The 13,487-nt window shown below is 40.2% G+C and overlaps 1 protein-coding gene and 1 pseudogene across 2 annotated transcripts in view; both read left to right on the top strand.

The window, feature by feature from the left end:
• LOC138146920 (cytosolic beta-glucosidase-like) overlaps window positions 1–13,487 on the top strand; it is a 114,915-nt gene that overhangs the window by 98,326 nt on the left and 3,102 nt on the right. The gene's annotated exons all lie outside the window — the stretch shown is intronic.
• Window positions 944–1,865, top strand: LOC138151191 (26S proteasome non-ATPase regulatory subunit 13 pseudogene; annotated as a pseudogene).

The raw sequence follows: 13,487 nt of genomic DNA, 5'->3' as shown, positions 1-13,487 counted from the left end.
AATCTCCTCATTCTATAGATGAGGAAATTGAGGCCCAGAGAAGAAAAAAATGGCTTGCCCAATGTCACACAGGTAGTAAGTGACATACCGAGGATCTGTTAACCTTCGGTTTAGCCCCTCTGTTCAATGGCCTTTCCATTGTACTATGAAGTGTGACTTTCTTAGCACTGCCAGTCCAAGTCTGGTTTTAGTGCTCATCACATCCTAGGAACTCACTCTCTGCAACGCCCTTCTCCAAGTGATCTCTGTGCCCCTAACTCATCCACATCATCCACATTAGTGGGATTTTTGAATGATTGCTATTCGCAACCACTTTCAACTAATTTACCATGTATATGTGACAAGAGATTGCCTTTCCTACATGTGATTTGAGAGAAAAACTTTAACCTTCTTGTCCCACATTAACTGTGGATACGTATCCCTCAGGAGTCTCCCTGAAGAGTCCAGAGTCTTGGAAATGAAAAGCACTTATAGCCAGAGAACTGGCATACCTGCTGGTAGCCTCTTAAAAAAAGGGGTGAAGGGGAGGCTAGGTGGCACAGTGAATAGAGCACTGGCCCTGGAGTCAGGAGAACCTGAGTACAAATCTGGCCTCAGACATTTGACACACTTACTAGCCTTGTGACTTTGGGCAAGTCACTTAACCCCAACTGCCCTCCAAAAAAAAAAGCAAAAAAAGGGGGGGGGGAACCAAAGCATAGATAAGATCTAAACATGGAAAATGCACAATAAGCTCCTAATTCCAGGTGAGTGACAGTGGCTGAGAAACATCCGTGACTCTTTCTCCTCTCATGCAATCCCAAAGCAAGAGACCATGTCTAAAGACTGATCTGCTAAGTGGAAAGAATGTGAGCCTATGTAAAGAAAGACATCTGGGACCAAATACTAGATTTAAAAATATATTTGATTAAAAATAATTAACAATAATTGAATTGCCTAGAAATCTACATGAGCTGGTACGTCACTCTTTTGTCTTTGGTGGAAATCATTCTCCATGTAGTTAGACAAATGACAGATTCTAATGTGGCTCTTATGTGTCTGGAAAAGACTCCTGAATAGGTAAAAAGCAATGATGAGGCAGTATTCCTGTGCAAAACTGCCATAGGGGCTCTGAAATTGAACATTGGAGACCTCCAGGTGACCAAGGAAGCAACTGAAGATGTCAAACAGTGCACAACAACCTTCCAGGTGTGACATACATGCACAGTCGTTTCTATGACCTTTCCAGCAAGCACTATCCAACAACCATGCATCCTACCACAAGGATGTAGTGTGGTTCCTGGGCTATATTGATAGAAAGGATCTACTCTTGTGCCTGAGCAGCAGGAAAGAGCGTTTACCTTGGGCCTGACTGGACTTCTTGGGGAAGGCGTCTATAATTTGGGGGAATTGTTCACCACCCTGTACTGAACTCTGTGAAGAACTTGGACTGCCAGTGGCTGATTGACACACTTTACACTTTCAACAGTGGTAACATTGAGAGGTTCCAGACTTTGAAGCCCATGTGGGGCCAGCAACCTGATCTGGAAGCCAACGAGGCCCTGCTCCTGCAGAAAGTTAAGCTGCTATGTCTCATGGAGATGACTTTCATGCACCCAGCCTACCACTGGCAGCCTACCTTTGAGAAGAATGCCCAGATAGCCAAGATGAAGGGGAACAAGGTAGAGCTGCTGGTGATGAAGGCCCTTTTTATGGGTCTGGTGAAAGGCAGCATAGAGGAGGTGGGCAAGTGGGTACACAGGACCTGGGTGAAGCCTCACCTGCTGGATTTGCAGCAGATCAAAGCCAGACTGAAGTTCTGGTGTACAGATGTGAAGAACATAGAAATGCTAGTGGGACTTATGGGCAGGCCCAGGTTCTTGTAGGAGCTTCTGGGGTCTCCCACAGGCCCCACTGGTGTGTGAGGGAAAGACTTAATTGCATGGAGTACTCATGGTGGTTGTTGCTAGGGTAGTGCCCACCCATTCTGCTGACCCCAGAGGGAATGTGGGGTTCCATGGGGGGCTTGTTATGGGCAAGTGTCCTTCTAGATAAGGTATGGGGGTTCTACTGGCTTCCTTCATCTTCCCATTCCTTCCCCCAACCCAAAGGTAGGACCTCTAGACCCTCCAAGTTGTGCATATTGGTTTTTCTTTCTCCTTGGGTCTATTCTTCTGTACAGGTCTATTTTATGGTGTTGTATAAGAATATTTTTGGAATAAATATCTAACCTCTCCCCCAAAAAGTCTAATTTGTGGAAAAGAGGTAGACTATACTCCCACCTTGAAAAAAGAAAGAAACAAAACATGATGGTACTTAAAATGTGACATTTGAAAGTTGTTGTGTTAGTACCTATTCAGCTTGAGTTCTTATAACTTCTTCACCTATATGTCTTGTATGATGGGATTATTTAGGATAAACCTTTGAGGCACCACAAATACGTTCTGTCTTTAAATATGATGATGACAACTAACATTTTTATGGTGTTTGCAAAGTACTTTAAATGTATATGGAGACTTTAGACTCATTTTTCCCATAATGGGGCTAAGTATACCTCCCCCTCTGCCTTCTACGATATCTCTGAGGGGGTGGGGGTAATTCATCTCTTAACACTATCAATGCAACCCCCCCCCATTCCAGTGTGTTCCTTATTATTAATTGCTAGTGATTACTGCCTTAGTTCCATTAAACCAATTACTATCAATTAGCTTTTACAAATGGATATTTATTATAAGGATATAGCAAGAATAGAAGTTATAAACATTTCCCCTAACATTTGGTTGCACGTTCTTTCCTGTTTTACCTTGGTCTCTGGAGTGAATGACCTCAGACAATGCAATTTCTTGTAGCATTTGCCCCACCAAGTTCACTTCCCAATTCAGTATGACTGATGGATGGATGGATGAATCCACATCTCTGCTACTGCTGGGCTGGGTTAAATAGGTGTCTGAGGACTTTGCTCCTCACCATCTGGTTTCCAGCAAATACGAGCACATATTCCCGCTCCCAGATTTCTGGCAGCTTTCTCTTCAAACCTTTTAAAACTCACAAGGCTGTAACCATATCTAATCTCCTTTACCTAAGGAAAGATAAATATGAAGAGGCAAAGAACAGAGGTCTTTAATCATGGGTCACACTTTGCCCTCAAATGGGGAGATAAAAGCTTGCACCTTCTTTTCCTATTGAGGCTTAGTGCTTGCCTCCTCACTTGAACAGAGCAGGAATGATAACTAACTACCCTTACTTTGACTATTTGTGCTTTTTTAAATTGACCTCAATTCTGGTTATATGGTCAATCAATAATCCATCTCTTCATCGTATGGTTAGTAGACTGGGCTGGTTACAGAATGTCCAAATATCTTCAAAATAAGGAGTCATGCACTTCTGTTATATGTCATCATTCCTTTACAGAAGCAGGCTCTCTAGCTTCTTCCACATGTGCATCAACTGAGTATGCTGCCTAGTTCCTGCTTGCATTATGCACGTGTTTTCATATATCATTTTTTACTACAGCCTCATGAGGTACTTACTACCAGTGTATGCATCAATAGATCTCTCTGTCTCCCTCTGTCTGTATGCCTGACTGTCTGTCTGTCTCTCTCTGCCAAAGTAAGGTTGACTACATCTCCCCCTCAGATATGTAAGATATCTCTGAGGAGGTGGAGTAATTCATCTCTTAACACTATGAGCTCAAGTCCTCATTCCAATGTGTTCTTAATTTTTTATTGCCAGCGATTACTGACCCAGTTCCATAAAATCAATAACTATTCAATTAGTTCTTACAAAGGGATATTTGCTTCAAGGTTATAATAAGAAGACAAGTTATAGACATTTTCTTTATTTATTATGAACACACACATATAGTCACATAACTGGTAGGTAAGTGTCAGAGGGAGGATTTGAATCAAAGTCTTCTTGAATCCAAGTCTAAAATATTGTCTACTATAGGAGGCTGTCTGAAGCATACCATGATCCTATGTTTTTGATTCAGTTCTATTCAACTTGATTCAGTTAGAATCGAGTTATATTCAACACATACATATAATTAGAATATTGCAGGCTTCAAAATTAATTTGTTTAATGAAAAATAATTTCTTCCCTTCCTCCCCAATCAGAAAAAAGTAAAAGAAAACCCTTGTGGCAAAACAATTTCTATATTTGTAGAAAAGTCCAAAAAGTATTTTTCTCAGTCTGTACCTTGAGTCTACCTCTCTGCCAGGGAGATGAGTTAACATATTTCTTCATTGATTCTCTGGAATTGTGATTGGTCATCAAACTATTTCAAATCTGGTTGTTTTTACAATGTTGTTGTTGTTCTCCTGGTTCTGCTCATTTGACTCTGCATCAATTTATATAAATCTTCCTAGGTTTCTCAAAAACGATTCCTTTTGTTATTGCTTACAGTACAATGATATCCTATTACATTTATATAACATATTTTGTTCTGCTATTACCCATTCAATGTACACTCCTTTAGTTTCCACTTTGCTGAAATAAAAACTGTTGTAAATATTTTTGTACAAATGGGTTCTTTCCCTGCTTTGATTTCTTTGGGATATAGGCCTAGTAGTGAAGTGTCTATACGTTAGTAACTTTTGGGGCATATTTCCAAATTGCTTTTCAGAAATACACCAATTCATAGCTCCACCAAAAGGGCAACAATGCAACTCTTTTTCTGTAACTTCTAAAATATGTCATTTTCCTTTTTTTTTAAATCAACTTTACCAGTCTGAAGGTATGAAGTGGAACTTCAGAGGTGCTTTAATTTAATTAATTTTATACTTCTCTATTATTTCTTTGGAACATTTTTTCATATGGTTATTGGTATCTTGTATTTCTTCCTCTGAAAGCCTCCTGTTTATCCTTTAGTTATTGGGGAACAGAATAACTCTTATTCTCATAATTTTGAATCAATTCCTTACCTATCTTGGAAATTAAATGTTTATCAGAGAAACTCACAGTAAAGATTTTTTCCTCTGTTAACTATCTCTTTGCTAATTTTAATTGCATTGATTTTGTGTAGAAATTTTAAAAAGTTTCATGGAATTGAACTTATCCATTTTATCTTTTGTGATCCTCTCTAACCTTTGGTCATGAACTTTTTCCTATCCACAGATCTGAAAGGTAATTTCTTCCTTGCCCCTATAATTTTATAATTATATCATCTTTTATGTCTAGGTCATGTAACAGTTTAAAGCTTTTCTTGGTGTAAGGTTTACGATATTGGTGTATATCTAGCTTCTGCCAATCTACTTCCCAGTTTTCCCAGTACTTTTTGTCAAACAGTGAGTTCTAATCCCAGTAGCTGGGGTCTTTGTGTTTATAGACCACTAGGCTACTGTATTTGTTTGTTTGATATATTTTGTAATTCTGTTTCTTAAACAGTACAAAATCATTTTTAATGATGTTTCAGTAGATTTTAAAATCTAGTACTTCTGGGTCCTTATCCTTCTCATTTTTTTTCTTTTTAGTTTTCCCTTTTAGAATATTACTTATTTCTGTGGTTCAGGGGACTGAGGTATTATTCTAGTACCAGGTTCTAAGCAGGGTTTCTTAATCTTGGCACTGTGAATTTAATATGCACACATATGTAGATGTAGATGTATATATGTATAAATACATATACATATATTTTTTTCAAGAATTACATTTCAACAAAGTTAGTTTTCTTGATAATTTTATTTTATATTTTAAAACATTCTAAGAAGGGGTCCATAGGCTATCCCAGACTGCCAAAGACATTCACAACCCTCTGTAGCACCAATGCAATATTTAGTGCCCAGGGTCACTATAACTTTACCTGCATAATGTTCAATTGCAAAATATAATGAACTCTCTATATAGAAGACAGAAGCAAAACATTTATTCAGACACCAGAAAACTGAATTCCAAAACCAGTGAGCCAATTCCATCATAGTAGCAGAGAAGTTAATAAGCCATAATGGCATATAGAGCCACAGCAGCCTTTAGCTTTCCCACAAACCAACAAAAAACCAACATTTACTCACAAGCCTGACTCCCTTGGATGTGTTCTCTCTTCCTCCCAGTCCAGTTAGCTCTGATTCCCAGCTTCTGGTGGTCTCTGTTTCATCCTTCAGCAAACTCCTCCCACCATAGGCTCCATGTAATGACATTCAACCTATTAGGGGACAAAGTTTATTTTCAAAGCAGGGAAACTTTTCAAATTCCCTTAAGGCTCATTAAGGAGCCATGAAAATCTTCAAATTCCCATTACCATTACACCCTCAAAGAAGATAAGAACCCTTGTTCTGAAAGCTGCAGTCAAGAGAAGTTTAGACATCAATTCCTCTGGACCCTGAAATAAGCTTCTTCCTACATCCTCTTTTTGTATCCCCTGCTCTGGACAGCCGTAAACCTAGGTGGAGGGCAAGATGACTTCTGATTCCACTATCTTGATGACAGCAGAAGATTTTTGTTATGCTGCTTCATCACTAGAGAAGGAAATATTCTGTTTGTGAGGACATTGGTGGCTGATATGGAGAAGAGAGAATGCTTGTTCTTGGCAATTATCTGTCACAGGCCCTCTGGAGTCCACAGTTGCTAAAATGATGAAGGAGGTATTAAGAGTAATTTTCCAATTAAAAAGAATTCCGGGAATGCTGAAGGATAAAGCTTGATGAAGCTCAGCTGGACCGAAAAACTGGCCTGTGTGTGTACAGCACAGAGGGTTCAGGAAGCTGGACTTTTTCTTGTCTAGTACAGTATTTTATTTTTTATCTGGTACTAAACCCTTGATTCCTAAATCTCAGACCTTGCTTCTTTCTAGTTCTCTAGATTTGTCTGTGTTAATCACAGCTTTCCTTTCCTACACTCCTATTACCTTCAGCTTTGCAATGAGCAATTCTGGTATAATCCGGCTTTCCAGCCAAGTCTGGGGCATTTTGTCCTAATTTGTAAAGAAAATGCTTATGGGATGCTGCATGTGTCAGTATCTTCTCCACCAAATAGGAGAGTCTTGTCCAAAATAAGCCAGGCTTAGTGGGAAACCAAGGTTACAGAGGGTATTGACATGGATTCCCTTTCTAGCACAGTTTTATCTTCTCTTCTGTTTTCTTGTACCATTATTTTTTTTCTTTGATCTTTACCCAATAGACTGTGTCATTTGAAATTTCTCCCTGTCTTCTTCAGCACAGGGAGAATTTTGGCACTCCAGTGGGAACCATATAATCACAGACTTGGGCACATCCCAATCTTGGCTTCATCAGGGTCAGGGGAAGGAGCATTATCTTTTGAAAGTGGCATGATAGGCCACAACATATAAAAAAAAGTAGCCCTATGTGTTATTCTATCTCTGGGTGTCTTGTACAAAAAGTGTTGGCGTTAAGAACTGCTTCATCTGGGGCGGCCAGGTAGCACAGCGAGTAAGAGCACCGGCTCCAGTGTTGGGACGACGTGGAGATCGAATCCCGGGCTCAGACACTCAGCACCACACCCAGAAATAACTGGCCGTGTAACCTTGAGCAAGTTACTTAACCCCGATTGCTTTAAAAAAAAAAAAAAGAACTGCTTCATCAAATAGTCTAAGGCCATTATATTTCTCTTCAAGTTTCCTTGACTGTAATTCTGTTTCTTAACCAGTATGAAACCATTTTAGTGACTACTGTTTTGAGATTCCCTTTAGATTTCCAGATTATGGGAAGGCCATTCTGATGCTATTGACCTAGGGAAGTCTTATGAAGAATTCCTTAAGGAGAGTGGAAACTCCTTGAGGGTAGAGGCTGATTGTTGTATCCCCAGAGTCTATAATATTATCTGGTGTATAGTAAGTGTTTAATAACTACTTGTTGAATGAATGAAAGGAGATACCCACACCTACCATAGTGTCCTGCACCTAGTAGGCAGTTGGTAATAAGTTTTTCTTTTTTAATTTTAAATCTAAATGTTATTTATTTGAGTAGTTTGCCTGGTGTGAAAAAGACAAGAGACTCTTACTAGTCTCCTAAATCATAAGACTCATCCCTCTATACCCTCAGACCACCATCAAAACAAACTCTTCCAGATGTAGCCCACCCCTCTTCACCTCCCACTCCCACTGGGAAACACAAATCCAAGTCTGGCTCTGTTACTCAAGGGGCTAATTACTTAAACCCTCTGTACTCTCTAAACTCTGTGAAGTTCCCTATCTATATAATGGGGATAATAATACACCCTTAACCTAGGTGCTCTCAATGAAATTCATTTTATTTTAGTAGGAAACAGGTTTGGGGGCTACAGAGATTAAATTGGGCATGATCCCTGAACTCAAGGAGCTTATAAATGTAAAAAAGAGACAAGCTATTTACTCAAATTAGTATGAGTCAGCCAATACAGGACTTTGCTTTAACTATGCATATTTGTTAAAAAAAAAAGAGAAAGTTTTGTTTTTATCTTTCAGTTTGGGGTAAGGATGTGAGAGGAAGAGAGAGTGGATTTTTATTAATCAAAAATATTAAAATAAATTTTAATGTATGAGTTAAGGTGGAATTAGTTCAGACAAAGTGAGCTAAAAAAATTTCAGAATGGGAGAGATTACTTGATCACTTTTAAGGATGTGGCATCAGACCTGGGCCTTGAAATAAGAAAAATATACGTATGGAAGGAGTGCCCTTGCAAGGATTTAACCTGAGCAAGTACTTGGAATTTAGAGAGGGCAAAAGACAATTGGAGAAGGACAATAATATTATTTGGTTGAAACAGGGATAGGAAGAAGACTGGAAAGATAGGTTTGAAAAAGAAAAATTGCTAAGTGACTTAAATGTCAGGTTAAGGGGTTTGTAGTTTATTCTTTTAAGAGTCAGAGGTATATATTGGGGCAGCTAAGTGGCATAGTGAACAGAGCACTTACCCTGGAGTCAGGAAGACCTGAGTTCAAATCTGGCCTCAAACACTTAACACTTACTAGCTGTGTGACCTTGGGCAAATCACTTAGCCCCAATTGCCCCTCCAAAAAGCAAAAAATAAAAAATAAAATAAAAAATAAAGCAATGATTTAAAAAAAAAAGAGTCAGTAGTATAGTGGAAAGGGCATCTTGACTTGGAGTCAGAAGCACCACAGTTCAAATGTTAAGTTTGATATTCACCATATTGGCACACACATGTTTGGGCAGTGACATGGTCAGACCTGAGCCTTAGGAAGATTTGAGGGTTGTAAAAGTGAGAGACTGTTGTCGGTGTAGGGGGAGGAGGAATGAGTTCAGTTTTATAAACTTAGGCGCTGCATTGGATAGGGCATTGAATTTGGCGTTGTAAAGACCTGAATTCAAATCCTACTTCCAGATGCAATCAATTATGTGATCTTGGGCAAGTAATTTAGGAACTTTCAGCCTTGGTGTCCATATCTGTTAAATTTGGATAATTATAGCACATACTTGAAAGAATTGTTGTGAAGAACAAATGAGGTATGTGTAAAGTATTTTGCTATATCTTAATTTGCTATATAAATTCTAACAAATTTATATATTTACGTATCTATTTACATATAAATATGTGTTCATATATACATATACATGTAGATAATGAAGATGATGCTAATTACATTATTATATTCTACCCTCCCCTTGCTTTTTTTTTTAAACTTCCTTTTCCCTTCAAGGCTGCCTAAACTTAATGTGTGTTTTAACCTGGACACAGATGTGGTAGGCTTGAGGTTAGGGGAAAGAGAAGAGTACAAAGTATGTTTAACTCTCAGGCCACATACTGTTCTAGGATGACCCCAGGCCTTGTTCTCCCCTAGGGACAACCCTGAACATGATTCTGTACCAAGGCTTTGGCCTCCTCATCTTTGTTTCTGGGAAACTGCTTCTCTTTCTGCCCGGTTATTTCTTTGGTGCTCTTTTTAAGGGGACTTGGGTCTATTGACTGGCAGCCCCCTACTACCATGGTATTCTTTTTATATAAGTCCTGTGTAATTAGGAGACCAACGGCTATTCCTATTTGGCAGTAATGGAGGCACAAATCCCTACTGGGCCCTGGCAGAGGGACTCCTGTTTTCCAATCTTGGAGTCATGCAGCAAGCAGAGGAGAACGGGTGCCCAACCTAACTGGAAACTTGAGAGAATTCTGCTCAGGGCCTTTAGATAATGAGCAGCTAATGTGTTTTTGTGTTTTAATCACAGCATTGGCATGAGATTCATTATATTTGGAAGTGCCTTACCAAGGATCCCACATAGGAGCTGGGCATTCATGTGTGCTGGGCAGATGTTTTCTCCTGTCATCTTGATTAGAAGCAGAGAGGTGGATGCAGGGTGTATTAGGATGAGGCTAGTGAGGAGACCTAGGTATGAATCCAGGCTCTACCACTTACTAGAGTAGAGGTAATGTTTATCACATTGGGCCCACAACACTCCCAAGTGTGACCTGAACCAGATAAAAATGTAGTTCCTCTCTGATTTTAATATGTTGATGTATTAATAAAAAAAAGACATATATAAAGTATTTGATTTTTTTTTCTTATTTTTTTGAGGGAAAGCAGGGAACCAGGATTAAATGACTTGCCCAAGGTCACACAGCCAGTTCCCTGTGCTAAGTGTCTGAGGCCGGCTTGAACTCAGGTGTTCTTGACTGCAGGGCTGGCGCTCCACTCACTGTGCCACGCAGCCACCCCACATATTTGATTTTCTGAGACAAAACATGACTTGCAGGGATCTTTAGTTATGGGTTGGTAGCCACCACTTTTATTTAAGTTTGACATCTCTGTAGTGGAGGTTGTAACTGTGGTGAAATAATTTGACTTCTCCCTACCTTAGTTTTCTTGGGCATCTAGGTGGCACAGTGAATAGTATGCTGGGCCTGGAGTCAGGAAGACTTCATCTTCCTGAGTTCAAATCTGGCTTCAGACACTTACCAACTGTGCAGCCCTGGGCAAGTTACTTAACCCTGTCTGCCTCAGTTTCCTCATCTATAAAATGAGCTGGAGAAGGAAATGGCAAATCACTCCAGTATCTCTGCCAAGAAAACTCCAAATGGGGTCACGAGGAGTCAGACAGAACTGAAGCAACAACTGAACAGTTTCCTTATCTGTAAAATAGGGATGATATCACTTTTATTAACTCTTTCCTAGTGCTATTGTGAAAAAGATCTTTTAAAAAACAGTTTTATTCATTCTGTTTGTTTCTATATCATGGATATTTCTGGATATGTTTTCATCCCCACTCTATAGTGATCCTTCCCTTTTAACAAAGAAAAATAATTAAACAAAATCACTTAACACAGTGATCGTCCTAATGCCATGGAAAGGAAGAAGTTGAGTGCATTTCTTCATCCCTTCCCTGGTCCCTAGCTCCAAGATGGAATAGAAGAGTTCTTTGTTAAATGGTAAATCACTATGGAAATATGAGCTTTCCTTTCTAACCTGCTGACTTTTTCCTCCTTGCCTTCTAGCCAAAAGCAGGATACACAATACAGCGACCATGATGCCCATCATATTTATCCCACTTTGCTTTGTTCCCACAATCATCCCTGTCAGTCTCTGTTATCTTTGCATTCAACCCTGGCGAGAGGAGGAGATTGAACACACAAAAGTGGTTTTTTTCCCCCTATTCTTTAAGATTTTGGGACCTCATAAATCACACTGACAGGTCACATGATGATACTTCTTTCCCTTTCCAACGAGATTGAATGCAGAGAGGCGTGGAGGTTCCTGAGTATGTTTGCGATCTTCCCCCACACTGTGGCCCAGTGTGGCCTGCTCCGGCAAGCTCGTTTCCAGCCTCTACCTACCGGGTGATGAGCTCTGCCTGAGCAGCCCCATGATGGAAAAGAAGAGCTGGGCCCCAGCGTCTCCGAACAGAGTCTCAGTGCCTGCTGTGGAACCCTGACAGTTAACAATGAGACTGTCAAGATTACCTTTTTGTCCCTTCCTCGAGGCAGGAGCAGCCTCGTTTTATCCCAGGGTTTAGCACATGAATCACTGCTTTTGTGCGTGATCAATGGTACTGCGTGCATTTCCAGCCACTGTCTGGCTCTGTCACTGGCAACACTCGCTATTGAGTAGTACAGTTCCAGACCTGATGGCAGAGGCAGGGAGGGGGGATGGTGCCCATTCTTCTGTGTGAGCAGTTTGAAAAACCAGGCACATCAAAGGCGGTTGTTGTGTTCAGGGTTTTGTACACTTAGATGCTGTCATTTTTGATTCTTTAAGAGATGCAGGGGACTTAAATTAAGTTTCAGACCCAGCTCCCTTCCCAGTAGGCTCTTTTAGTTTCAGACCATCTCAGGGCAGGGGTGGTGATGGAGTGGAAAAAAGACGTGGAAAATGTTCATACATAGGAGAAGGAATATCCAATGAATGTTCCCTTTCTCCTGACACTTGGCTAGTATACATGGATATCATGTTTTCCATCTTCAAACAATACTTTATTCAAGAGGGGCCAAACCACCCCGTTTTGCTTCATATCTGCCCCGAGGTCACGGCACAAGGCACTTTCTCCGCCAATGACTTTGTGTGCCTCCAACAGGCACAAAAGGGAAGAGGATATGAGTCAATTAACCGTTATGAACTGTTCATCTGTGGAATCTGCATAATACTCAAAGAAAATCATTTCCAAAGGTCTGGAGACTGTGAGGAGAGGTGAACTTCAGGTGTGCCTCTTTAGGAAAGCTGATAGGTAAAAAGGCAGGGTTTACACTAGAATGTTTATGGGGTGATTCTTTATTTGACTGAAAGCCTCCCTATGGGATTCCTTTAGCTGGAAAACTCTTCTAGTATTTTTGAAATGAGATCAGATCTGAAAAATGTTGATTTGTATACAGGCTTTTAAGGAACACAGCTAGAATTAATTGTAGAATATTAGCTCTGGAAAAGATCTTAGAGTATCCAGGAGTACAACCTTCTCATTTTGTTTTACAGACATGCTAAATGAAGTCCAGAAATAGGGCATGTGACTCACTTAAGGTAGCACATTTAATTAGTGGTAGAACTGGTAGCACAATGCATATGTCCTAATCTGTAGTGTAGTACTTAATTAAAAAAAAAAAAGAAAAACAAAAGATCCATTACACAGGGTTCTGTGTTGCTGCCGCTATTCCTGTGATTCAGAATTGTCTGCTGAGATAAAGGTACTTTTTTCCCCTACCTCTCTCCATACTCTCATCCCTATCCCTCAATCTTATCGCTTTGCATTCTATATTATCCTCTGTTGCCCCATTCCACTGGGCCCTCTGGAACCCCTGCTCCCAGTTAACAAACTCAACCTCAATCTAAATCTCAAAGATCTGTCTCCTTCTGGGTTATCCTGTATCCCTGGTGACCCTCTCCAGCACTGGGTGTACCACTAACCCTAATTCCCTCTGCCCTCTGTCACCCCCACCCCTGCCCCCCAGGCCAGGAGAAGGAAGAGATTTATGATTTGCTCTTAATTGCCACTTCCAGAATTCCCTTTGCCACCATCACTGGCAACCTCTTTTGTTCAGAGGTTCACTGTCTGTCTTTATCATTCACTCTGGATTCTTGTAGTAGTAGTGGTAGTAGTAGTAGTAGTAGTAGTAGTAGTAGTAGTAGTAGTAGTAGT

Source organism: Petaurus breviceps, unplaced genomic scaffold (assembly GCF_028583685.1).
Source record: "Petaurus breviceps papuanus isolate PSGF00001 unplaced genomic scaffold, PetGlider_PUasm1.0 140, whole genome shotgun sequence".
In the NCBI taxonomy this organism is placed as follows: Eukaryota; Metazoa; Chordata; class Mammalia; order Diprotodontia; family Petauridae; genus Petaurus; species Petaurus breviceps.
This window is presented reverse-complemented; position numbering and strand designations above follow the sequence as displayed.